Source organism: Canis lupus, chromosome 13, assembly GCF_048164855.1.
Source record: "Canis lupus baileyi chromosome 13, mCanLup2.hap1, whole genome shotgun sequence".
NCBI classification, from domain to species: domain Eukaryota; kingdom Metazoa; phylum Chordata; class Mammalia; order Carnivora; family Canidae; genus Canis; species Canis lupus.
The window spans coordinates 62,173,377-62,200,490 of NC_132850.1; the positions used below are offsets into that span (position 1 = coordinate 62,173,377).

General features: G+C 38.1%; 1 protein-coding gene and 1 pseudogene across 1 annotated transcript in view; one reads left to right on the top strand and one right to left on the bottom strand.

The window, feature by feature from the left end:
* The window catches only part of LOC140603180 (tripartite motif-containing protein 60-like), a 213,277-nt pseudogene that overhangs the window by 18,229 nt on the left and 167,934 nt on the right, over positions 1-27,114 (bottom strand).
* SMIM31 (small integral membrane protein 31) overlaps positions 12,587-27,114 on the top strand; it is a 61,351-nt gene continuing 46,823 nt past the window's right edge. The window contains exon 1 of the mRNA XM_072773827.1: positions 12,587-12,940. The gene's annotated coding sequence lies outside the window, so the exon portion shown is untranslated. The remainder of the gene's footprint in view (positions 12,941-27,114) is intronic.

The window sequence follows — 27,114 nt, forward strand, 5'->3', positions numbered from 1 at the left end:
AAAAATTTATAATTTAAAAAGAAACTTTCTCTTAAATCCCTTTCCAATAGCTAAAAGTCATCAGGATATCTTAATATTCTAAAATTACACCATAATAAATATTATCATTAAATGCTAGAGCCATTTTTAAATTTCTTTTGTATTTTTTCCTTTTTACTATCCTAAGGTTGGAGCAGAGAGGGCAAGTATTTGTATCTCAGCTTGGTTAAAATCAGATTTATTTAAAGGAGGCATCCAGGATCACTGGATGAGTTAATTAATATGTAAATCATCTAAAATGGTGTGCAAACTTGGGTGGACATGCATCCATACATCTTATGGCGGGAGGGGCCACAGTTTTTATAGAATTCTGGAATGAAAACTTTAAGGATCACAACTGTTGTTGTTGTTGTTGTTGCTAAGTATCACATGTTTTTCTAGCTCTGTGGATTTCCTAAAAACATATAGATCACATTTCTACCTCTCCCACCATCATTTTCCCTTGATCATCTCCCACTTCATTCACACCCACTTCCAGCGGTTACACTTACCAACTTCTCCTCTAAACCATAAGATAAGAGGCAAGCATAAAGCTGTGGCTATCCTTTTCATAACAGCCAATAAGTATTACAAGTCTGGGACTCTATCACCTTAGATATAGATATTTGAGGAAGAATATTCCTGGGTGCTACTGTCTTTACTGAATGATATATTATCCTGTATTTTGTTAACAATTGGTGCTACTAGATAAAAAAAAAAATCATCAAATTGGCATTTTTCACCAACTTCTTTATTTTTTTCCAAGAGGTTTTGGGTCACGTTTTAAATCATTTTTTTTTCAGATTTGTGATACTGTCTAAAAATTAAAATCTGGGATATTTAGGTTGGGCAGCATTTATGTTGTTCTACAAAAGAGAACTTCATTTATTCATGAGAGACACAGAGAGAGAGGCAGAGACAGAAGCAGGCTCCATGCAGGGAGCCCGACAAGGGACTCGATCCAGGGTCTCCAGATCACACCCTGGGCCAAAGGTGGCACTAAACTGCTGAGCCACCTGGGCTGCCCTACAAAAGAGAACTTCAGCAATTGACTTCAGCCATTACTTTGCTCTTATTTTGAAAAAAAAAAAATCTCATGAGGAAAATGAAGAAATAAGAACATACAAATGTACAATTTTTAAAAATGAATGTTCTAAAAAAAAAAGAAAAAAAGAATGTTCTAAGAAACCCATACACTATATGTTGGCAAATTGAATTTAAATAAAATATCTTTAAAAAAAAAAAGAAAAAAGAAACCCAGCAAGAATGATATGCTGATGTTTCCTAGTCCCTTTGCACTCACTTCTGCAGTCCAACTACCAATTATGGGCTAAGAGCCTCCAAGTCATATTCCCAGAACTGACACAAAGCAAGTGTGTAGGTCTAAAATCCATTATTCACAACTCTGAGATCCAACAACTACTCTAAAAATTAAATGGTTTTCCATAACTCATTTGGCACTGAAACATGACCTGATTGATTAGTTTGGTAATAACCATGACCCATATTGATGTGAGACTAATTTTAGTCATTTTATGTTCTCTTAGTGTAAATATTCATGAGTTTGACTGTAGAACCATTAATATATTTGATAACGGGGTGCTCTCCCTGCCCTCCTCCGGGAGGATTATATAACACAGGGGACACAAATCAATTAACATGTCTAAAATGGAAGATTTTCCATACAAAACACATCCAGACCCATGGGCTCTAACAGATTGTAGATCTAAACTAACATTTATTTAATATATTCAGTCTAAATAATTTCAAACATTAAAACACTCCAAAGACATTTTAACAATATAATAAAGATAGAAAAACATGTCAATTAACTTCATAGAGGGGATGTTTTAATGAACTCTCTAATGAGATTAAATGTCTTTATGAAGTTCTAAAAAACCCACAAAAAAAGAGTAATAATCATAGCTAATATTTATTGAACCCTGACAAATTGCCAGGAATTCTATTAAATAATCTACATATATTATTTCATGAATTCCACTAAGTAACCATATGAAATAGGTATTTTTATTATACTAATTTGTAAATAAGAAAAGCAAGAAACATAACAGTCAAATACCATTCAAGGATACATTTAGAAGTGGTTGAGATAGAATCGGAGTTAGACTCTAGAGCCTGTACACCGAACCCATGGATATATTGATTCTGTAATCGGAAACTGGCCCTAAGATGTATTGTAATTCTATGGTGGTGAATAGTTCGGTACTGGCTCAAAAATAAACAGGTATGCTAAAACAGATGAGTAAAAATGTCATGAGTGTTCCAGTTTGCTGCACAGCAGAAACCCATAAAACTTAGTGACTTCAAAAAATTATCTTTAATGGTTTTGTAACTTGGCTGGATTCAGCTTATTTGGGATTTTTCACATGGTTCTTATTTGGGATTCTTCATATGACTATAGCCTAAGAGTGGTTGGAGTTAGAATCATTTGAAAATTCATCTGAGATACATGTCCAAGATGGTCCACTCATATGGTTGACAGACAGTGCTGGCTATTAGCTGAAGGTGTAAGCTAGAGCACCTGCAGGACACCTCCCCATGTGGCTGGGATTTTTAACAGGACAGTCACTAGGTTCTTAGAGAGAGCATTCCCAAAATAAATGTTTTAAGAAATCTGGGAAGAAACCATAAGACATCTTCTGACATAGCTTCAGAAGTCCCAGAACATCTCTTCTGCTGCATTCTCCGGGTCAAACAGGTCACTGAGTCCATCCCAGATTCAAGAAGAGAGTAACATGACCCCACCTCTTAATATGAGGGGGAAGCATATGGACACAGAGAGGAAAATAATTGACAGTGGACATCTCTTGATACTAGTTACCATGGTTCACCCCTCGTCACCACAATTTTTACTTTTCTCATGGGCAAAATGGACTCACCACAATTCCCAATATCCTCTACAGTCTTATTTTATTATAGCATCAGCTCAAAATCCAGGAGCTCCTCATTTAAATATAGATGATGTAGTTCCCTGGATATAACCTTCAAGTATGCATCTTCTCAGCCTGAAGACCTATAAACTCAAGAGATAAGTTATCTTCCCCTCCTACAAACCCTATATGCAGTGGTGATGCGGGGATAGGAGGACCACAACCAATATTGTCTTCAAAAACAGGATGGAGGGCAGCCCGGGTGGCTCAGTGGTGTAGCATTGACTTCAGCCCAGGGCGTGACCGCAGAGCCCCGGGATCGAGTCCCACGTCAGGCTCCTTGCATGGAGCCTGCTTCTCCTCTGCCTGTGTCTCTGCCTCTCTCTGTGTTATTATATTAAAGATTTAATTTAAAAAATATTTTTTAAAAAAAACAGGACAGAGTTGGAAGAAGTAGTCAGGAGTCCCTGGTCCACACAACTCTGAAATTCTGGTGGGCACATCCCCCTAGTTCTTTGATTAGGAGCTGCTCCTCTCCCTGGAATTGCTTCTCCATTAGTCTTGATTCCACCCTCTGGACTCTTAGCTCTTCATTTTGAGTTGACCTTCCTTTTCTATAAGAAAGTATATTTTATAGCTAAGCAGCTTTCTCAAATTCTTTCCTGCCTGAAGAGTCTCCAGACTTTTCATTTTGAACTATTTTTGTCCTTTCAAACCAAGCAGACTGTTTCTAACTACTTCTTGAAAATCGAACATATTCTCTCATAATACTGGAATTCACTCCTTTCTACAAAAGTCACAACCAAAGTCTCTTTAAGACATGGCCTTCTCTACTTGCCTGAGAGTTAGAGTCCTGTCGGAAATGCCCTTGCAATACTTAGAAGCCCTGTGTCCCCCTGACCATCTACAAGGCCCACGCCTACGTCTGCCTGAGGACTCTACATGGGTGATACAGCTGCAACTTTCATTCTATCTTTATCCTGTCACGAGAGTTACTAGTCATTTCTAGCTTTGATCTTTACCCATGCCCCTTTTTTATCTTAAGAAAATCTACTTCCTGGGAAACTGTCCAAAAACTTCAGAGTATCTTTTTCTAGCTCATCTCTCTGCACCTATTACTTGAATCTGTTGCTAAAAGAGATAAGGTGGCACTTTCAACATTGCCCATGAAAAATCTCCCTGGCCAAATTTTAGTTCATTTCTACTTCCCATATTTCTGCAGGCCACATTTTTGTCAAACTTTCTAAGACTACATCACAAGAGTTCTCACTTCTCTAGCTTCCAACAATAATTTCCTCACGGTCTCACTGTCTTTCAGGTTTTGCTAAGAGTTTCCTTAAAGCCTTCCCATATTCACCTGCTGCCTAGTCTCAAAGCTAATGCTACAGGTTTCAGGTCTTTATTACAACAGAACCTCAACTCCAGGTAATTTTTACAAAGTTTCATTTTAGTCAAGTAATCTCTACACCCACTGTGGAGCTTGAACTCACAACCCTGAGATCAGGAAATACATGCTCTTCTGACTGAGCCATCCAGGTGCCCCTCAATTACAGATAATTTTTGTTTCATGTACCTAGTATTATGTGACAGATCAAGCTACATTTAGAGGCTTACGGCAAAAATTTATTATTATCTCTTATAGTCCTGTGGCTAGACAGGGCCCAACTGTGTGGGTCTTACTTGGGGTCAGTCATATAGGTGCAGTCAGTTGGGGTCATAGTTATCATACAGTCTGAACCTTTGAAATGACTTACTTAAAAATGACTGATTGTCAGGGCACCTGGATGGCTCAGTGGTTGAGCATCTGACTTTGACTCAGGTCATGATCCTGGAGACCCGGGATCAAGTCCCACAACATGCTTGCCACAGAGAGCCTACTTCTCCCTCTGCCTAAGTCTCTGTCTGTGTGTCTCTCATGAATAAATAAATAAACACTTTTTTAAAAAATGGCTGACTAAAAAAAATGAATAAATAAATAAAATCTTTTTTAAAAAAAGACTATCAGCAGGGAGTTCAGCTAGTGCTCTCACCCAGAGCACTTGCATATGACCTCTAGATAGCCTGGGCCTCTCACAGCATGGTAGCTGAGTTTTGAGAGGGAGTGTCCAAAGAGCAAGACTTTCAGGAGATTCATGTGGAGGCTGCTAAGCTTCTTGAGATTTACCTGAGAAGCACCAGAACATCCTTTCCACCTCATTCTATTAGTCAAGTGGATCACCGAGGCCAGCCCAGATTCAAGAGGGTAAAATTACATTTCCCCTCTTGAGGTGAGGAGCACATGCACATGTGGTATAGAAAGAACTGATGGTGGCTCTTTACACTATCTACCATAATAAAAAACAGAGTATTTATATAGTCTCAAAGTCTCCTTACCATGGAAAAAAACATCAGACACTACCTTAACCAAATGATCAATGTTAACATTGCTGTGAAGTACTCAACATTGCTCCCGTGTTCCTACCCAAAAAAGCATAAGCTATATCTAATCATGAGAAAATGTCAAACAAACCTCAGTGGAGAAAACGTACTCTTCAAAATGCCAAGGTCATAAAACACACAAAAAATGCTAAGGAACGGTCCAGGTTATGGACTAAGGAGGCATGACAACTAAATGCAGAGCATACTCCTGTATTTGATCCTGAGCAAGGGATTTTTCTTTTTTTTTCTTTTGCCATAAACTAAGTTATTATGAAAATTGCTATATTTGAATAAGGTCTTTAGTTAAGATGGATGCATTGAATTGATGATAATTTCCTGCTTTTGATCATCACACTGAGGCTATTTAAGATTCAGAAAATACACAATGAAGTGTTTAGGAATAAATTATCTTTATGTCTACAACTTACTCCCAAGTGGTTCAGAAAACAATAATAACAATAATAAAGCAAATGTGACAAAATGTAAACATTTGAGGAATTCCTTGTGCTATTCTTACACTTTATGTAAATCTGAGGTTATTACAAAATACAAAGCTATAAACAAAACTAACAAAATATAAGCAGATCAATAAAAAATACTAAAGAATTCAGAAATGGAATCAAAGAGTGAAAATAACTGACATATAAGAAAAGATTGATAAAATGCCATGAAATAGCAAACACACACTAGAAGTCCAAATGTTTCTGAGGGAAATCTCTGCAGCACAAATGACAGAAACCTAGTTTCCTTAATTTTCAAAGGTAGTCACAGTCAAGCAGCAAAAGAAGAGCAGCATTAAAGAAAGTTGAGCAAAATATACAAACACTGCACAAAACAGTATATACAAATAGCCAAAAATATGTAAAGAGGCGCTTTACGACTTAAATTTCATGGGCTGAACGTATGTGTCTTTCTCCATCCTTTCCCAAACTCCCACTGAAATGACAGTAAAGAATTTTTTTGAGGTCATAAATTTGTAAGCACAGAGCACAAAACAAGACAACAGCAAACCAAAGAGATCACAAATGACAAAATTTAGAAAGCAGAGAGGAAAGTAGTAACTATGGTACAACCGAAATATCTAAAAATTAAGTGCCTATGGGAAGAGGTAGGTGGGCTCGGGGCAACTAAGAAGAATCATGCCTGTTTGCTTTGTCCCAGAATGACCCAAGAGTTGAGGCACCAGATACTACTAAAAGTGACAATGTAGGGCAGACCTTTCTATTTGCCAAGCTCTCCTGTTCATTGGGAAAATAGTATGAAATAAGAGGTAAAAATGCGTACCCTCATGGAGCTAAGCTTCTAACAGGGAGCTTATAAAAGTATAGGAACATATAACATGGGGATAATGTTAAAATAATATATGATTACATATAACAAATAGTTATATATTACATTATGATATTAGATTTAATTATATGTTGTATATATATACAGAACTGGGGATGGGAGTACATTTTAAAATATAGTGATCTGGAAAGCTCTTGCTGAGGCATGACATTTCATCTGAGCAAAGACTGAAGGACCTGAGGGAGCCCATCAGCTGGATATCTGGGGGAAACTGGTATATCATATGTAAATGTCTTAAATTGGGACCATGCCTGGCATGTTGCGTGCTAGTTTGGCTGCCAGGCCTTAGGGGACAGTCAGGAAGTCACTCGGAGATCTTGGAGGCCACTGTAAAGTCTTTGGAATAAGACAGGAAAGTTTAGAGTATTTGAAGCTGAAACCTGAAGAATTAATTGAAAATCATTTAAAAAAAAAAAAGTATTTCACTCTCAGAAATTGTTCCTCTTCCAACACAATGAGGAGAGGACCTCATTCTAGCAACAGTATAAGACTAGAGGTTGACATTCTTGAAAAGTGTGAGCCATAGAGCATCTAACCCCAAAGACATCAAGCACTGATTGAGCAAAGCCCCATACTGAAAATAGGCTGGTAAGTGGACGTCTGCTTACCCACCACTGCCAGTCCAGTCTGTTTTCTCCAGTAGCTCCCTGCTCCCCCCAGGATGATGGCTGGGGCATTTCTGTTCGAGAAAACTAGCCAGCCCAAGGGAAAAAGAGCTCTAGACTGACACTTGGTAATCTCTCAACAATATACCAGGTCCTTTCCCAATCCTCCTGCAATGAAACCCTACCGCTGATGAACCCCACCTCCTTGAGTTTCCAGCCAATACTCTTAATTATAATCAGCCAGTTACAAATCACAAGACACTTGGGGAAAGTCGCCACCATAAAAGAGAGACTAAGATAAGTAAACCAAAAAAGTTCAAAGAAACTAGAGACAACACATGATACAGTGAAAACAAAAGCCTTTTAAAAATGTATATGAGGGCAGCCCGGTGGCTCAGTGGTTTAGCATCTGCCTTCAGCCCAGGGCGTGATCCTGGGGTCCTGGGATCAAGTCCCACATCGGGTTCCCTGCATGGAGCCTGCTCCTCCCTCTGCCTGTGTCTCTGCCTCTCTCTATGTCTATCATAAATAAATAAATAAATCTTTTAAAAAATATATTTTTTAATAAATTTTTAAAAATCTATATGATTAACATTCTCAGAGGGGGGGGTAACAATATTGCAACTAGGAGGGGGGAAAATGCTGCTACGGAAAGAGTATCCAGAGGCGGGATGATCAGCCTTCCTGGTTTGTCCAGGGATACGTCAGTTTTGGCACTGAAGGCCCCTTAGCCAAGAAACCCCGCAGTCCCAGGCAACCCAGGAAAGCTGGTGACCCTCCTGAAAAAGGGGAAAGCTTTATTAAATTAAAAATACGACCGCAGCAATTTAGGGTCAGGCTAGGGAACTCCACAATCCCACAGGCCCGCTGTATCCCACCTTATCCTGGGCTTCTCTTCATTCCTTCCCTAGTCTTTCCCGCTATGACGTCAGGAAAACCAGCTAGGAAACTGTTGCCAAAGTTCATCCAATAGATTGTAAGGTGGGAGGAGGAGGAAGAGAAAGGAAGGAACCAACCGAAGAGATCTCAGAGGTAGAATCCAAGGGGCTTAGCCTCAGAATTTCAGAATGAGGACAATACCTCAGGGATCATCTGGTCCAGTCCTCTCTTTTTATACCGTAGCACCTGACTCATAGTAGTGGCTGCATATACTAAATCTTTGTTGAATAGATTAGTAAGTAGTTGAGGGGAAAGACCCAGAGACGTATTGACACCACTAGTTATTGCATACCTGGCTTGGGAACATAAACCTCCTGACTCCTAAATCAGTGTTCTCACTGCCGTGGCACGCCATGGTCTCATCATGGATAAAAATGATAAAGACATTCTCTGAATCTCATTTTAATACTACAGCTTGGTTCACCTCATTTTCATGTCATTTATAAGGTAGCAACGCATACGAATTAATAATTTTTTTAAAAAAGAGAGACATGGGACACCTAGGTGGCTCAGTGGTTGAGCGTCTGCCTTTGGTTCAGGGCGTGATCCTGGAGACCCAGGATCAAATCCCACGTCAGGCTCCCTGCAGGGAGCCTGCTTCTCCCATTGCCTGTGTCTCTGCCCTGCTCTGTGTGTCTCTCGTGAATAAATAAATAATATCTTTAAAGAGAGAGAGAGAGAGAGACATGACCACAGAAATAACAAACCAATAGAAGAGCTGGAAAATAAAGTTGAGGACACAAGGCAGGAGGAGAACAAAGACAAAAAGTAAAAAACAGAAGAGAAAAAAGATACTTTTTGAAAGTAGGGAATCTGCCTAGGAGATAGATCATCAAGTAATAGGAGTTCTTCAAAGAGAATATAGGGAGGAGAAAATTATCCAAGAACTAATGCAAGAACATTTCCCGGAATGGAAGGACACACGTTTCCAAACTGAAAAGGCTCGCTGAGGGCCTCGGACAATGTGTGGGAACAAGAGCAGCCCCTAGGGACATTATCAAGGGTGTTCAAAAGAAAAGATCCCTAAAGCCGAGAAAGAGAAACGGGGGAGGATGGGCAGAGAGAAAACAGATCATATTCAAAGGGTTTAAAAGGAATCAAGATGAAAAATATCATTTTTAACTACTCAACAGCAATGCTAGGAGCTTTCATTCATAGAAACAAATTTAAATATCTGAGAGAAATGATATCAACATAGACTTTACACCTGCTACACCAGGATGAATGTACAAGGGCGGCTGTGTGTATAAGCAAAAATCCAGAAGCAATCTAGATATCTATTACTAGAGGTAAAATAAATTACACCAAATAAATGTAACATTAAATTTTTGTTATAATCATATAAATAAACAAAGTAGAACATATTATAACATCTTACGATGTTTTTACCATGTAAAAAAATTCACTCAAATTTTATCGAAGAATGAAGTTAATTATATGTACTGACATAGAAGGAATGCCATTCTGTATTATTAAGTTAAAAAGAGTAAATTTCAAAATAGCAATGTACAGTATGGGATTTTTTTATAAAGGAATATACAGGAAAAAAGAATAAAAAGAAAAATAATATAAAGATACACAGAAATATAGAGATATAAAGTAACTGAGAAGAAAAATCTCTGTCATTAGTGACTACTTTTGGGGAATAGTTCTTAGAAGTTTAGCTTATCCTTTTTACTTTATACATACAATTCTATAACATTTGGGTTTTTTTCCTTACAATCTGCGAATTATTTTTTAAATATGTATAATTTCATTTCTTTGTGATGACAGCACCATCTAGTGGTCTGTGTCAACTTTTTAAATATTTTAACTTTAATGTGAAATTTAATATTAAAACTTGTAAAAATAAATAAAAATTAAAATAAAAACAAGTAACTACAGCACAGGGGAAAAACTTATTTTTATTTTTACTTATTTATTTTTTAAAAAAACTTTATTTTTAATATGGCATTTAAAAGAACAAATCCTCGTAATGTCGAAAAAGTTCATCTCTTTGGTTTTTTTTTTTTTAAGATTTTATTTATTTATGCATGAGAGACACACAGAGAGAGAGGGGGGCAGAGACAGGCAGAGGGAGAAGCAGGCTCCAGGCAGGGAGCCCGATGTGGGACTCGATCCCAGGACCCCAGGATCACGCCCTGGGCCAAAGGCAGGTGCTAAACCGCTGAGCCCCCAAGGATCCCCAAGTTCATCTCTTTGAGTAATTTCCAAGATACATTAAATGAAAAATTCAAAATACAGAAAAATATGTGTAATAGTCTATCATTTGTACTAAAAAAAAAGCAGAGTGTTCTGCGTATTTGATTGTATATGCATAAAATGTCTCTGAAAACACACATTAACACACACACATACACACAGGGAAGTTGGATGTCTTCAGTGAGGTTAAGTAAATGGCTGAAAAATAGGAATGAAAACAAGAACTTTGTCTATGTACCCTTTTGAACCTTTCGAATTTGAAACCCTAACATAAAATGTAAATTAAAAAATGAGCCTTTGCCTCATTGCATCCCAGAGAGAGCAAGAGGGATCCCCAGCAGCTCTCCTGGAGTATCCAAGGAAGTCTGGCCCAGCTTCTTGTTCTTGACACATCTGCTCAAACCCGCACCGTCTGATCCAGAAATACAGCCTCAATGTGTGCCACCAGTGTTTCCATCAGCGCGAGGGGTTAAGTGAACCTCTTTGAATGGGTCGTCTAAGAGACCTACCTTAACTGCAGATGTCCAGCAGACTTAGTTAGCTTAATGCTAACTCTTTGAACATAAAATAAAATAAAAATACATCAAAAATTGTCAAATGAAATATTAAAATGTTAAAATGACAAAAAAAAAAAAAAAAAAAGAAAAGCAGGACGGAGAGTGCCTAGCTGCCTCAGCCATAGAGAGCATGCGCTTCTTGATCCCAGGATGGTGAGTTTAAGCCCAACATTGGGCATAGAACTTCCTTAAAAAAAAGAAGAGTGGAGAAAAGAAGTACACAGGCATCAGATGGAAGAGAAAATTGTAAATGGGAAATCTATATACCGATCTATTAAATAAGAATATATACTTCAGATGCACATAAATTAAACACATGTAGCTACGTTCCAGAAGAATGCCAGAGGATCACACTTGGAATATATTAATGGATGTCAGGGCAAAAGAGTTGAAATGAAAGGGAAAGAATGAGAATTTGGAGACAGATCGTCCAGGGGAGAAAATCAGAAGGCAAAGTACTGGCAGTGTCGATAAAAGGATAGGTGGAATCGGAGTGAAATTATGAGAAAAAAGTCTTGGATTTGAAGAAACAGAGAAATCCAAGAGGGCATCAGGTTTTAATCCTGGGTGAGAGGCACAGGGAAGTATAGAGTAGTGCTATCGGGTAAAAATATGAGACATGCATATGTAATATCAAATTTTCTAGTAGCCACATTTAAGAGATCAGAAAGAAAAAAGCAAAATTAATTTTAATATCTTTTATTTAATCCAATACATCCCAAATGTGATCATTTCAAGATATAAACTCAATGTATAAGTGTGTATTTCATACTCCGTTGCATTAGCCACACTTCAAATGCTCCAGAGTCACAGGCGATTGGCCGCTGTTGTATTGAACAACGATAGATTGAATTTAGGAGAAAATAGCATGCTTTAAAAACAGGGAGTTTAAGGAACCAACAACACATCTATCTAAAACTATAAGGCGAATTGTTGGAGGCACAGAACAAGTATGCAGGCGAAAGCTGAGCGGTGGCCGTGGAGATTTGGACAGTCACGCACGCGAAATGCTACAGCCACCGGAAAGGAGTAGGAGAAGGAGCGTTAAACAGCACTGGCCAGCGCATGCCACTCAGAACATTAGTCGCTCCAAAAGCTATTTTTTAAATGACCAATTAACCACAGAATCTTCATGCATTTAGAAACACAGATCAAGCAAGATTTTTCAACCTACAAATAATGTTCTGGACATATGAACTTAGCAGCCTTATAATAACTCCCTCCATGGAAAGGCCTCACTTTGGGAATACTTATTTATTGCTAAAGTCATTCCAGAAGTATTGCTCTTACTCCTTCATTAGTTAATTAATTAATCAATGCTTTTTAAAACTAAAAAAAAATAATGAATAAGGAGAAAGTAATGAGATCTCCTGGCAGAGTGAACACAAAAGGGCTACTTAAAATTCAATAAAAACCAAGACAAAGTCTCAAGATAAACAGCACTTGGAAAGTTAATTGTTTACCAAACTCTTATTTGTTCAGCCCGACTTATTGTTAAAGAACACGCCAGAAGATGACCTGTGTTCAGACACGTCACTCGTATAAACCACCTGCTGAATCTCAAGTGTGCCTTTGGGGAAAGAATAGTCTTTGCTGGCTCAGAGCTGTATATATTAGTGGTATTTACACAAGGGCGTGTGATAGAAAAAGTACATAACTGAACTTATTCAGAGTTTCCTGTTTCCTTCTTGATCCTGCAGAGGGGGAATGACTTCTTTCCTTTGGAAGCGCAGATTCTCTTTGGATAAATCTTAATTAAAATTCTAGCTGGATTAGTAAACTTTGGTTAATGAATTGGCATCAGGAAGCACCTATATTTTCACGGCCTTGTAGAGTTCGGTGAAAATGTTTACTAAGGGACACGGCGTGTCCTGCCCTCACCCCCAGGACACTGAAGACTCTGTTTGAATCAGACTCATGAGTTTCTTCCTAGCCACTCTCAGAGACAGGAATGCTTCTGGTAAGTTTTTATAAAACCCTCATATTTTCTTAGCCTCAACCGAAACTCTTCTTTTTTCCTTAATCTGTATTGACTGGTAATTAATTTCATTGCCACAGATATGAAATCCCACTTATTGTTCTTTCCTGGAGATTTTCATTAGTGTAAAAGAAATATAGCTAAAAAGGGGGAGAAGAAACCTATGCTTTGTAGAACACACTCTCAGAACAGTTTTCTTCTCCTCTGCTCTCTGAGACTGACTGACTTCTTTGTGCCAGTCCCCCCCACCGACCAAGGAAGAAGAAATGTATTTTCATTTACTTCTGAGATAGAATTCAGCGAGAACTTTCAGTTCTCGTACTTTCCTCTTGTTGAAATTATGGTACTGTATTCTGGTGAAAGCAAGAAATAACTTCAAGAGAAATACTTCCGAGGGACATAGTTACTTAAATAATGCTAGCTTAATTTTTTAATTTAGGTTGAAAGCAGATAAATGGTAACATTTCCTCCTGAATATTTCTATGGACTTTTTGTAACGTAAATCTTACGATAGAAATCCGTAACCAATATTATTTTGTTCTAGATATTCAACTAGCATTCTGAGGTAAAAAATGTCATAGGATGTGCCTTGAAAATTCAAATTGGACGGGGGCTATTCAGTCGCCTATTGTGTGGTGTGATGAGGTGTAGAGGATCCATCCAGTCCCATAGGGCTCCTCTCTGCTGAGACACAGCAGTAATCACATTACCAACCATTAAAAACAAAAATTCTCAGAGGGTGCAATGTTTATAATTAATCTACACAAACACAAACCCGAAATGCTGTTTTTCATATTTTCATATTTTAGCAGCAAAGACTTGTTCCCAAATTGTTGAAAAATTTCGAACATACAAAAAATTAAAATGATTATACCATGAACACCTGAACACCCACCACATAGAGTCTACAATTAACATTTTGCCGTATTGACTTCTTCATATACTATCCAATACCCCTCCATCTAGTCATCCATCAGTTCATATTCTTTACTTTTATATTTTTAGAGCAGTTCTAGGTTCACAGCAAAATTAAGAGTAAAGTACAAATATCTTTCATACGTCCCCAGCCTCCCCCATTGTCAACATTCTCCCACCCCAGTGGTACATTTGTTACAACTGATTAATCTAAATTGACGCATCATAATCACCCAAAGTCCATAGTTTATGTTATGCTTCACCCTGGGTGTTGAATTCCCCCATCCGTGGCAACCACTACTGGTTTTGCTGACTCCATAGTTTTGCCTTTTCCAGAACATCCTATAGTTGGAATCATAGAGTATCGTGCCGTTTCAGATTGGTTTCTTTCACCTAGTAAGAGGCATTGAAGGTTCCCTAACGTCTTTTCATAGCATCGTGGCTCGTTTCTTTTTAGAGCTGAATCATATTCCATTGTCTGGGTATACCACAGTTTATCCATTCACCTACTGAAGGACATCTTTGATGTTCTGGGAAAGATAAATAAAGTTGTGTGCTGGGTTTTGGTTGGAGATAAGTTTTCGACTTCTTTGGGCAAATACCAAAGAGAATAGTTGCTAGATCATGTAGCAAGAATACCTTTAGTTTTGTAAGAAACTGCCAAATTGTATTCAAAAATGGCTGTACTGGGATCCCTGGGCGGCTCATTCCGTTAAGCATCCAACTCTTGGTTTCAGCTCAGATCATGATCTCAGGGTCATGAGATCAAATCCTGCATCGGGCTCCGAGCTGAGACCAGAGTCTGCTTGAGATTCTCTCTCCCTCTTCCTCTGCCCCTCCCGCTTGTGCTCTCTCTCACTCTCTCTAAAATAAATAAATAGATTTAAAAAAAAAAAAAAAAAAGGAAAAGGCTGTACCATTTTGCATTCTCTTCAGCAATGAATAAGAGTTTCTTCTACTGCTCGACATCTCCATTAACAGTGTTCTGGATCTCTAATAGGTGTGTGGTGGTATCCCATTGTTGTTTTAATTGGCACTTCCCTGATGACATGATAGGAAATATCTTTTCATATGCTGGGTGACATCGATATCTTTTTTGGCAAGATGTCTGAAAGATCTTTGGTTTTTTTTTTTAATTGGGTTGTTTATTTTCTTATTGTTGAGTCTGAGAGTTCTTTGTGTATTTTTGCAAACACTGCTTTATCAGATTTTGAGTTCTGCAAATGTTATCTTTCAGTTTGTGGCTTGTCTTCTCACTCTCTAAATATAGTCCCTCACAAAGCAATTTTTAATTCTGATGAAGTCCAGATTATCAATTATTTCTTTCTGGGTTATTCTTTTTGGTATTGTATAGATATTTTTTAATGTTTTCAGATGTCCAGTTTAAGATAAGAGGGTATAACTCAGAACAGACAGATGGAAGAGATGCACAGAGCAAGGTGTGGGGAAGGGCACAGAGCTCCTACACCCTGTTCTGGCACAGCACTTCTCCCAAATCCACACATGTTCACCAACCCAGAGGCTCCATCCTCCTTACCTTTATGATGCATTTTGAAGTTGCAGACCTCAGTATACTTTACCTAAACATTTAGGGATGCATGTCACTAACCAGAGTTCAATTGTTTAAATAAATTTTTATATATATATATATATATATATATATATATATATATATATAGTCCATTTTTTTAAAATAGTCTATATATAGTCCATTTTTATAAAATAAAATATATAATTTATATTATATATATATAGTCCATTTTTTTAAAAAATTGGGTTGTTAGTCTTTTTATTATTGACTGGAGGTGCTTTTGTAAGTATATATTGCAGCTACAAGTCCTTTGTCAAATGCATATTTTGTAGTATTTTCTCCCAGTCTGTGGCCAGCTTATTCATTTTCTTGAAGGTGAGCACTAGCTTTAAAGATTGATGAAATCTAAGTACCTATTTTTGTATGGTTATTAATTTCTGTGTACTATCTAAAAAAGTCTTTTTTTTCTCAAATTGCAAAGATACAATTTTATGTTTTATTTTCTTCTTTTTCCTTAGAAGTCTTATCATTTTAGCTTTTACATTCAGTCCTAAAACTATGTGTTTGTGTTTGGTGTAAAGCAGGAGTGGAAGTTCTGTGCTTGCTTGAGTTGTTCCACCGCTGTTTAAAAAAATTTGTTTTTTCCTTTTCCCCACTGGATTTCTTTGGAGACTTTGTAGAAAATCAAATGACCACTAAAAGTAGGTCTTCAGCAGCCCGGGTGGCTCAGTGGTTTAGCGCCTGCCTTCAGCTCAGGGCGTGATCCTGGAGTCCCAGGATCAAGTCCCATGTCAGGCTCCCTGCGTGGAGCCTGCTTCTTCTCTGCCTGTGTCTCTGCCTCTCTCTCTCTGTGTGTCTCTCATGAATTAATAAATAATTTTTTTAAAAGTAGGTCTTAATTCAGACTCTATTCAGTTCCATTAATTCATTTTTCTCTTCTTATGAAAACACCACATTGTTTTGATTACCATAGCTTTATAGGAAGTCTTCAAGTCAGGTAATATGAGCCCTTTAAATTTACTTTTCTTTTTTTCTTTTTTTGAAAATGTTTGGATATACTACCTCCTTTGCATTTCCATAGAAAGTTTAGAATCAGATTATCAATTTCTACAAAAAGCATGGTAAGATTATGACTATGATTACATTGAATTTATAGGTTAAGTTAGGAATAAGCTAAATCTCCCAATCTATAAACATGGTATATCTCTCAATTTATTTAGCTCTTATCTGATGTCTCTCAGAAGTGTTTTGTAGTTTTAAGGGTAGCGATCTTTTCTTTCTTTTTTTTTACATAAATGGTCACAGAAGTTTTACTCATAATTGTCCCAAACTGGAAACAGCCCAAATATGCCTATCGACTGATGAATTGATAAGCAAAATGTGGGATTTTTCATAAAATGGAATACTGATACTCAGAACAAAAAGACTGAATCCAGTGGGATTTATCCCCAGGAGGGGTTTTTCCTTCTGGATGGAGGGTGAGGATGATTGGGCAGAAGGGTACTTTGGCAGAAAGTAGGCCAGGGATCCTTTGTCATTGAGAAAGCCAAGAAGGGGCTCGGAATCACCTTTATTTTAAATAAATACATAAATACATAAATAAATAAATAAATAAATGGCTAAGCCCTCCTTACAGTGACAGCTCCACTTCTCCACTGGCCCAGGGGTGTCTCCAGCCCCCTCCTCTATTCTTAGGGACCAGTTATGCATCCTGCAGTGGTAGTCAACTGATCCTACCCCACTCCAGCGAGCTCCTGCTGTGCCAAGCCAGCTCCCTTCCCCAGCAGCTTTCATGTCACTTGAACTGTGCAACCAGCTCTTCAGCCTCTGTTGGCTTTTCCATGTTCTGATCCCATCTGCAACATGGGTTTCAGAGATTCCTTTAAACTGACATTTCATTCACCATCCACGTGCCTGTCTTCCACTACTGTGATGGATTTATTCTTTAAAAGTATACATCAGGGTGCCTGCATGGCTCAGTTGGTTAAGCATCAGACTCTTGATTTTAGCTCAGTCAGGATCTCAGGATCGTTAAGATCAGGCCTCACGTTGGGCTTTGCTCAGTGTGGAGAAGGCTGGAGACTTTCTCTCCCTCTGCTCTTCCCCCCTTCAAATAAATAAATAAATCTTTAATTTTAAAAAAAAGATTTTATCTTTTAAGTAATCTCCATGATATAGAAGATGTTAAGGTTCGAAGCCAATGGCCAAGAAATAATTCTTGAGACATCTTTGGTGCAAAAAGGTGATTTCATTAAAGCTTAGGAGCAGGACCCACCAGCAGAAAGAGGTGCACTGGGTCATGAGGTGTGGCCCATTACATATTTTCAAGTTGGGAAGGGTTAGGATAGCCTTAGGGTCTAAGGAATTTTGGAAGCAAGTTTCCAGGACCTTGAAGGGGCTGGCTATTGTTGAGAAAAGGTTATTCATTACTGTCTAATAAAACCTGAGTCATGTCAGATGTATACTGATTGATCATACACTTGGAGAGTGATCGCCAGTGTGTACCTTGGAGAGTAGGGATAAAGGAAGTTTCCAAAGAAATTTTTATATGTTAAAGTAGCTTACAGGATCCTGGAGGTTGGGCTAAGATTACCTGTTGCCTTAGGAAAGTATCAACATTGAGGCAGCTGAGTCCCTAAAGGAATGTCACTCTGCCTGTTTCAAGGACTTGTCACCGAGCTGTAAGTAGTAAGGAAATTTAATAATTTTTCTTCTTCGTTTCCTACATCAATATGCACTTAACGTGGGGCTTGTATAAACATCGGGGTGCAGGTGTCCCAGCGCTTTACTGCATCTGTATCTTTGGGGTAAATCCCCGGCAGTGCAGTTGCTGGGTCGTAAGGCAGATCTATTTTTAAAAAAAATTTTTTTTTTTTTTTTATTTATGATAGTCACAGAGAGAGAGAGAGAGAGAGAGGCAGAGACAGGCAGAGGGAGAAGCAGGCTCCATGCACCGGGAGCCCGACGTGGGATTTGATCCCGGGTCTCCAGGATCGCGCCCTGGATCAAAGGCAGGCGCCAAACCACTGCGCCACCCAGGGATCCCAGGCAGATCTATTTTTAACTCAACTCGATGTTTATAGCAGCAATGTCCACAATATCCAAACCGTGGAAGGAGCCTTGGTGTCCATCGAAAGATGAGTGGATAAAGAAGCTGTGGTCTATGTATACAATGGAATATTCCTCAGCCATTAGAAACGACAAATACCCACCATTTGCTTCGACATGGAGGGACTTGGAGGGTATTATGCTGAGTGAAATAAGTCAATCAGAGGACAAACTTGGTCTCATTCATTTGGGGAATATAAAAATTAGTGAAAGGGAATAAAGGGAAAGGAGAGAAAATGAGTGAAAATATCAGTGAGGGTGACAAAACATTAGAGAGACACCTAACTCTGGGAAATGAACAAGGGGTAGTGGAAGGGGAAGTGGGCGGGGGGTTGGGGTGACTGGGTGATGGGCACTGAGGGGGGCACTTGGTGGGATGAGTACTGGGTGTTATGCTATATGTTGGCAAATTGAACTCCAAAAAAAAAAAATTAAAAAAACAAAACAAAAATGTGGGGCTTGAACCCAAAACCCCGAGATAAAAGTCTCATGTTCGGCCGAATAAACCAGCCAGGCACTTCTCCCTTTTTTAACATCATTTTTTTTAATACTACTGTATTATACACTTAAAAATGGCTAAGGTGATATTTTTTTGTCACATATTTTTTACTGTAATAATAAAATACCCACATAGCTCTTGAATTGCTAATGACCTTTGGGAGGAAGGAAAGGTAAACATGTGGGCAAAATTCATAGTCTTGAATGAAAAGGTAATTGGAATCCTAAATGTGAAATTAACTAGATAGATATTTTTCACTTTTAATTTCATTGTTAAAATAATATTTGAGGGCACCTGGCTGGCTCAGTTGGTAAAGCATATGACTATTCATCTTAGGATTATGTGTTCAACCCCACATTGGACATAGAGCTTACTTAAAAAAAGAAAAATATTTTAAATCTAATGTTCTAAGACTATACAACAAAGATAAACCATTTCATTGCGTCATTTTAAGTTTTGCTACTATATGTGAAAAATGTTCATTAGAATGCACTCCTTTGAAAAAAAAATAGAGTGCACTTCTTTAGTTGAGATGACAGACACCAAATTTGAACTAACTTTATGATGGTAATAAAAATTGGAGTGTTTACATGTACCAGCCACATGGTATTTAAATGTAAAGGTCTTGTACATATTTTGTTCATCTATTCCTAAGTGTTTAAATTCTATTTTAAGTGGAATTCTTATGTTTTATTTTATAATTTTTGAAATTAATCAAAATAAAATTGATTTTTTAATAGTGACCTTGAATTCTGAGATCTTGACAAATTCTAATAATTCCCTATAGAATCCTTAGGATTTTCTATTTAAGCCATCATGTCATCTCCAAATAGAGATAGTTTTATTTTTGTTACGTTCTTCACGCTTTTTTATTTTTATTTTTCACCTTACTGCAATGGCTAGAGCTACACCAGCATAGCATCGAATAGAAGTGATTGAAGTGGATACTACTGCTTAGGGGCAAAGCATTCAATATTTCACCTTTAAGTATGATGGTAGCCATAGTTTTTTTAGATATTCACTTTATCTGTTTGAGGAAGAGCCCATCTATTCCAATTTGCTGGGAATTTTTTTATTCTGAATGGAGTTCAATTTTGTCAAATGAGTTTTCTGCATTGATTTAAATGATTATATGGGGTCTTTTTTCTTTATTCTCTTAAGAGAGAAAATTACATTGATTGAATATCAAGTGTTAAATCAGCCTTAGGATAACCTGAGATAAACTTGATCATTCTGTTATCCTTTTATGTACATCACTGGATTTTATTTTGTTCTTATTTTGTTAGAATTTTTCAGTTTATATTCATTAGGAATATTGATCTGTAGTTTTCTTTTGTTGTTTTTTTAGTATCTGTCAGGTTTGTTTATCACAATTAATGCAAGCCTCATAAAATGATTGGGAATTGTTTTTCTCTGCTTTTATTTTCTGAAAGGTTTTATGTAAGATTGGTGGGTTTTTTTTCCTTAAGTGTTTGATAGAATGCACTCATCTTATGAAAGCCTATCATAATCTTCCTGTGAATAAGAAGGTCAGTAATAATAGCTATCATCTTTATAAGATCCGACAATGGGTCAGTTACTATATCAGGAGTATTATATATGTTAATTCATTTAATCACCACAACAACCTTGTGAGGTAGATATTATTATTCTTTTTTAAAAGATTTATTTAGTTTAGAAAGAGAGAAAAAGCATGAGTGGGAGGGAGGGGCAGAAGGAGAGGGAGATAAGCAGACTCTCCACTGAGCAAGGAGCCTGATGTCTGGCTCCATCCCAGGACCCTAAGATCATGACCCGAGTCAAAATTAAAAGTCTGAAGTTTAACCAACTGAACCACCCGGGCACCCCAGATACTATTATCCCTATGTTAAAAATGCAGAAACTGTATTAGTAAGTGGCAGAGGCTAGAGTAATGTAAGACTCTAAAGGTTAAGCTTCTTTCATTCTAGTATACTGTTTATCAAATTCATTTTTATAGTAACTTAATCAAAGATATTAACACTGGTAAGGAATCATACCAACAGTCAAATCTATATCAAACCCATCAGACCTCCATTCATTCATTCAACAATATTGATAAGTACTAATTGAGCACCTACCATGTGCCAATACTACTTCAGTCACTGGTATAGGTTCAAAGAACAAACCAAGCAAAAATCCTTGCCTTTGTGATGCTAAATTCTATCATTATACTAAATAAAAAACATAATAAATAAGTACATAGCCAGAGGGTAAAACTGTTTTGCAAAAATAAAACAGTGTGGTTTAAGGAGGTTAGGAAGTTTCAAATATAAATAGGGTGATAAGAGTAGACCACATTGAGGAGATTATTTCAAGCAAAGACTTGAAGGAAGGAAGTATTTAGCTATCTGGAGAAAAGAGCGTTCCAGGCCAGGAGAACAACCAGGATAAATGCTTTAAGATGCAAGCAAGCCTGGAGTGATGGAGCAGAAGCCAGGAGACCAGTGCATCTAGAATGGAGGTGGGGGTGGGAGCAAGAGAGAAAGTCAGAGACACAACAGCAACCAGATCATGGAAAGTCTTCTAAGGCCATTACAAGGATGTTAGCTTTTACTCAGAGTGGATGGAAGAGTTGTATTGGAGTTTTCAGCCGGTAAGTTAATCAAATTTTTCAAATACTGTCTTAAGAACAGACTTAAGAAAAGTAAGGGAGGAAACTGAGAGATCAGGAGGGTATTTCATTAAACCCTGTAAGAACTAAGTGTATCTAAGGGAGCCTGATTGGCTCAGTCAGTAGAGCATGTGACCCTTAACACAGGGTCATGAGTTCAAGCCCCATATTGGGCAGTCTTAATTAATTAATTTTTTTAAGTACCTTAAATCAGAGTAGTTGAAATAGAAGTGGTAGGATTCTGAATATATTTTGAAGGTAAAGCCAACAGGATTCCTCAATGAAAGAACAAACGGAGTATGAAAAAGAAGAGTTGAGGATGACTTCAAGGGTCCTGAGCAACCGGAAGGATGATAGAGTTGCTGTCAAATGAGAAAGGAAGAGTATGAATAGAAAAGTTAGGGGGTGAGATAAAGTAGGAACATGTTAAGTTTGAGAAATGGTATATAAATATCCAAGGATATATGAGATCATTGTCTAATGAAATCTCTTGAGTTCTTCGTGGCATAGAAATATTGTCATTTCCTGTTTTCTCAAAACAATTGCCCAGCCCTAAATTTTTATTGCTATGCTAAGCCCAAGGATTAAAGTGTCTTGATTATTTTTATGCCCGTCCAGAGACTTACCATATATTAATTGACAGTATTTGAATGCCAACTCTTCATTAAAACATACACAACACACACACACACACACACACACACACACAAAGGATTTAGTAATTGAACTTCATGCTGTAGTATAACTTTATCAGAGAAATATTCTGGTGACTATTACTCATATAAAGATATAAACTTAAAGTTTTGTGTTAACAGTTTCATAAAACAATTGAATCTTTTTTTCTTGAGTTTATTTCTATGCTTTGCACAGTTCTCTTACCTTATTGTCAAACCATCATTATTATCACAAAAAAAATAGTTATAAACTGGTCTTGAAACTTAGCAGGACTTATCTTGTAATTTTACAGAGGTGGTTATAAAAATAGACACGATTTCTGCCCTTTGGAATCTAGCAATCCAGAAATCACAGCACTGACACACAGCAAAAGGAGCCATGGTCAGTTACTCATTCCTGAAATAGAGTACGTAGTTGCAAAGAGTTAGAACAGTGAGGTATCTCATGCTTTGTTTTGGCTCCCACTTCCAGGGCTCTGCCCAGCACAGCCAGTGTTTACAGGAAAGAGGAGAACATGCAAGAGAGCCACCTCAATCCATCCAGACTCCACCACCCTCAACAATCACACAACATACACTCAGCAAGGCCAAGAGTACAAAATAGGAAACTCTCTTTAACTCTAAATAGAAACTTTGCAATATAAAGCATATGATTCAGAGGTGGCAACAAGGGGACGCCTGGGTGGCTCAGTGGTTGAGCATCTGCCTTCAGCTCAGGCCATGATCCCGGAGTCCTGGAATCGAGTCCTGCATTAGGTTCCCCAGAGGAAGCCTGCTTCTCCCTCTGCCTATGTCTCTGCCTCTCTCTCTGTGTGTCTCTCATGAATAAATAAAATCTTTTTAAAAAATGGCCTCAAGTATGGGAAATATATATATATATTTGAATATATTATATATAATAATATATTATATATAATATTTGAATATATTTGAATATGATAGCTCCTGCCAGGTTTAGGAAGCTCAAAGACTGAAGATATACCAGACATCACCTGGAATTCAAGGCATTGGAATTACAGTTATAACATCCTAAATGTCTTTCTTCTATTTTAACAAATATCTACTGTAACCAAAATGATAAAATGTCTAATTCAACCAAAATGATTGAACATACTCAGCAGCCTCCAAATGGAGCCAAAATGCTGCCATAAAATAAAATGCAAAACATTTGCTTATATGTTACACAAAATTCATCTTAACTCTCTCAGGTTGAAAAGCATTGGAATTACTTGGTTGTGGGTGGAATTATGTGATTCCACACTGCCTAGAAGAATGAAACACTTTGAAGAGCAAGCAAAGAGGAAAATCTAAAGATACCTGCATTCATGCTCTCCTGGGCAAAAATAGACCTCAAATGGCCCTGAATTAAAAAGACTTTGGAGATCTATTACTTTTCAATCACAAAGGGATTCTGACTGTTTTTGATTAGAGGATGAATATCTAACTAGAGACGAAAGAATAAAGAAAAAAGGAAAGTTAATATTCTTAGCATGAACTTGAGTTAAATACAGCATATATATCCTTAGAAGGCAGAAGGAGAAAAACAAAAACCCTTAGGAAATCTACACCTTAGAGAATTGCAAGTTTGGTAATGCTTCTTTCAGCAATATAAAGCCACTGCCTAAAATGAAAACACAAACACTTTCATGATTTTTTTTTCCTATTTTGCTTTATTTTCCAAAATTCCCCAACTATTACATTCACAATCACTAAAAGATCAATGTTATTTTTAAATCACCTGTTAGAAACCCAGAAAATGTTGTTAACTAAACTAAAAAACGAATAAATATATCAAGAAGGATGAGGATAGTCTCTTTAAAGTAAGTCTGTAACCAAAACCTGAGAATTTTTGAAGATGGAACAAATAAAGACACAGATTAAAATTAAGGGATTTAGTTTTTACAAAGAACAGATCTGTAGAGGCAAATTAAATTTAAGAATTTCAGGAAGGGGGCTGGAGTGTCTGGGTGGCTCAGTCAGTTAAGTGCTCTACTCTTGATTCTGGCTCAGGTCATGATCTCAAGGTCATGGGATCGAGCCCTATGTGGGGCTCCCTGTTCAGTGTGGTGTCTGCTTGAAGATTCCTTCTCACCCTCTGTCCCTCACCGCATCCCCCCACTCGCACATGCACGTGCATGTACAGCTCTTTCTCTCTCTCTCTCTCTTTTTCTTTCTCTCTCTCTCTGTCTCTCTCTCTCAAATAAATAACTCTTCAAAAGAAATTTTCAGGAAGGGGTATAAATCTCAATGACTAATTTACTGAGCACCCACCAAACACAAAGCACTATTCAAGGCACTTTATCTCATATGATTCCCCCTAAAACTCTGAAAAGTGGCCTCCCTAAATATATAGGATTAAGCAAATCCAATAACCACAGCATATTTGTCTTGCTCTCATTGAACAGATAACCTTGTTCTAAGCAGTGTTTTCACCAAAGATTTAAATGCTGGCATAGAAAACTCACTGGAATGGGTGACATAAAGCTGAAAGAATTTGCAAAGGCATGGAATGATAAGAAAAGGATCCAGAAAAGGTCTTAGGTGGGCTAGATGGGCTAAATCTTACAATATGAAATTTAGTAAGTAAAACTATCAAGGACCAAACAACCAACTATAATAGAATTCAATATAAGAACTATGATTTGACAATTTGGCAATAATATAGATTTTAAAAATGACATGGGGGTTTAGTCTGTCAGTAAGTATAATATTTTTTAAAAGTAGGATTGATTTGCACCAGATCATTGATGAAAGAGAACAAGTAGAAGGCAATGGATTCTGCTACTGTCCTATGGGACCCTAGGCAATCTAATAGAAAATATTGTCTTTAGCTTGGGTATTTCACTTTAAAAGATTTGGAAATCAGGGAGAGAAATCACAAGGGAAAAGAGATGCAGAACTATGTCGCATGAGGAGTGTTTGTTTAGCAAAGAAAGGACATGCAAGTGACATGTTACAAATTCATTGTCTTCAAATATTTGAATAGCCCTCACATAGAAGGGGAACCTACTAGTTCTGCATTTAAGAACGGAATTGTAATGGCTATGAGGAGAAGTCAGCTCATCTAAAGAAAGAGTTTTCTAATGAGCCAAGAGCTAGCCAGAGGTTAAATGGATAGCTTCCAAAGGTAGTGAGTGCCCTGTCACTAGAGGAATTCAAGCTTAGGCTGGGATCTATTCTGACAAAACAGTTTAGGGAGAATCCAATCGTTGTGTGGTGTATAGGCAGAGTGATATTTAATTTTCTTTCCAGACCTGAAATTTCATTTAAGGGAAAGTTCTTGGGAAGAAGACGGCTTTTTAGTCAAAATTTAAAGAGAGGATGGCTTGAAGTATGGAGTCCAAGACAGGAGAGGTCGATATGGCGGGGAATCCAAAATAAAGACTGAGAAAATCAATCAAGGAGACATTTAGCAGGTTGACACATGAAGCGGAGACAACAGTACGGGAGCTGGGAACACATTTGCCATCGGCAAGTGCAACCACTTGGAGGAGTATCTCAGTCCGTTTGTACCGCTATAACAAAACTACCACGGGCTGGTGGCTTACCTAACAAACATTTATCACTTATATGAGGAGGCTGGGACGAGGCCGATAGTTCCACAGGCTGGGAAGTCCCAGGATCAAGATACTGGCGGGTCCCATGTCCAGCGAGGTCTTGCTTCCTGGTTCATAGGCAGCTGTGTCCTCCCTGTGCCCTCACGTGGCAGAGGGGGTGAGAGAGCACGCTGGCGTATCTTCCATGAGGGCACTAATCCCATTCACGAGGGCTCCAGCCTCATGACCCAATCACCTCCCAAGGCTCCACCTCCACATAAAGTCACATTGGGGATTAGGATTTCCACACACGGATTCTGGGGGGACCCAGACATTTAGCCCATAACAATGAGCCCACAAAGTGAGGAAATAATTCAGCAGCACGGCCTACAGAGACGAATGTGGTGGTGGTGCCTCCCAATCCTTCCAAGCTGGAAGGATTCCTGCTCAAGGCCTTGTTTTGTAGGTGGCGTTTACACCATGACAGAAACTTCCATCTACAACCATCTTCACTCCTACAATCACAACAGAAAGATGTGCAAGTAGTTTCAGACCATGTCCATAAGGCCATCGCTCCGTGCAGGGGCTGCATGTTGTGTTCAGACTTTTTAAAAAGGGACTGAGATGCTCCATCTCAGAAACAAAAAGGGCCGACAATTCCATCAGGCTCAGGGAATGGCGTGGGTGTCGGGTTAGTGGCCAGGGCCTGCGCTTGACAGTGAGACTGTGTGAATATCTGTGACTAGTGCAGCTTTTCAGATTTTGCCCCTTAGGCCTCTGAAAACAGGTGGAGGAGCTGCAGAACATCATGGAATTTTTTTTCAGCCTGTAGTTTTCTGATAGAGTTGGCTTTAAGAATTCAAAATACTGGGGCGCCTGCGTGGCTTGGTCGATGAAGGGTCTGCCTCTGACTCAGGTCATGGTCCTGCACTCCCGGCTCAGCAGGGAGTCTGCTTCTCCTTCTGATCCTCCCCCTCTTGCATTCTATCTATCTATCTATCTATCTATCTATCTATCTATCTATCTATCATTATCTATTTATCTCAAATAAATAAATTAAATATTTTTAAAAGGAAGAAGAAATCAAAATTCTAGGGGCACCTGGGTGTCTCATTTTGTTAAGGGGCCAACTCTTGGTTTCTGCTCAGGTCATGATCTCTTGGGACCTGGGAGGGAGCCCAGTGTCTGGCTCCACACTCAGCAAGGAATCTGCTTGAGATTCTCTCTCTCCCTCTCCCTCTGCTTCTTCCCCAACTTGAGT